Here is a 1459-nt window from a genome sequence, read left to right as displayed (position 1 = left end):
TTCCTTAGTCTCTTCTTCTCTATAGCTGGTTTTATCCACTCTAAGTGTTGGTATAGAAACAGAACAATGTAAGATAGGGCTTAATGGGAGCTGGACAGTGTTGTTATGTTTTCTTGTGACAGTAGGAGGCACTGCTGCTACCTAAATGTGTAAACAACATGGTATTATATGCCATTCTGTTGACAGAGCACACTTGGTAAAGAGTATAGTAGACTGTGGTATCAAAAAGCAGCTGACACATTGTCCATGAAATGTAACACTCTGTTACGGGTCAGGGCAGACTGTGATAGTCAGATTAGACTTACAACGAGATTAAAATATTTGCAAAAGGCATATAGTCATTGTAAGCTGCATAAAATTTCATTTGAATATTCTAAGAGGGGATTACCCACCTCAGCTCATCCAAGGATTAAGGAGACAGAGGTGGAATAAAAAGTTTCTGCTCTCAATCCACCTCCATCAGTCAAATCTGACATATACCCCTCTTTACATCCCTCAAGCTCAGCTTTGTTTGACCAGTTTGAGTTCTGTTCTGTTAAAAAAATGGGAGCAGCTACATCTAATGCAGCCTTCAAAGTTTCCTCCAGTGTCCCTTCTTGCCTCTTTACTGAGGTTTTCTCACACTGTTGGTGTAATCCAAGTGTCCTTAAAATCTTGATGAAGTTACATTTTCTCAATGTCAATGAGATTTGTTAATGAAGTGGGATTTACATTGACCGCCTCATCAGTTGGAATTGCCACATGCATTAACAATGTAGTATTTTATAAGTAGAATGAGGTTGTTTGGTGTGCATCAGAAAATAGTTTTTCTGTTTTATCAGGTTGTGCTGAAGAGCATTATTAGGTATAGAATGTCAACTTGGTATACGACTATATCTCAGCATAAGTCAAATAACCAATGGTTCATGTCTGTTTTCTACAAGTTGTGGGCATCTTCCAGCAGATTCTTTTACTGGCATTTAGAGGTCCCATGTAAGAATTTACTTTGCAAAAGAAAAGGAGAGCATATTTTAAGTTAATCTTTCATCTTCTAAAAAGACAAACACTATATTTTCCATACACACAACAAAAACAAATAGGATGAAAATGGAGAAAATGAACTTTGATAGTTAAATTAGAAATATATGACATTTGAATTAATTCAATCAGTTTATCCACAAAACAACGTTTTTGTAAAACCATCTGTTGGGTGATTCATTTTCTGTTTTTTTTTATTTTGCTTAAGTTATTATTATTATTTTCAAGATGTACCTAATGAAAATGTACAACTGTAATCATTCACATTGTCCCTGTTTTCTAGCTACACAGTTTTTAGCTGATTAACATGATTTATTTTTTGTAATCTGAAAATGTAATCTCAATTTTGTGCAACCACGGTTTTATGTGTCTGAGCTCAAATGCTCAGATTTTCGACATTCTAAAACGTAACGTGATGTCACGTGATAGAATATCCCAGAAT

This window comes from Melanotaenia boesemani, chromosome 9, assembly GCF_017639745.1.
Source record: "Melanotaenia boesemani isolate fMelBoe1 chromosome 9, fMelBoe1.pri, whole genome shotgun sequence".
Lineage (NCBI taxonomy): Eukaryota > Metazoa > Chordata > Actinopteri > Atheriniformes > Melanotaeniidae > Melanotaenia > Melanotaenia boesemani.
The sequence above is the reverse complement of the archived record's forward strand: the minus strand, read 5'-3'. Positions refer to the sequence as shown.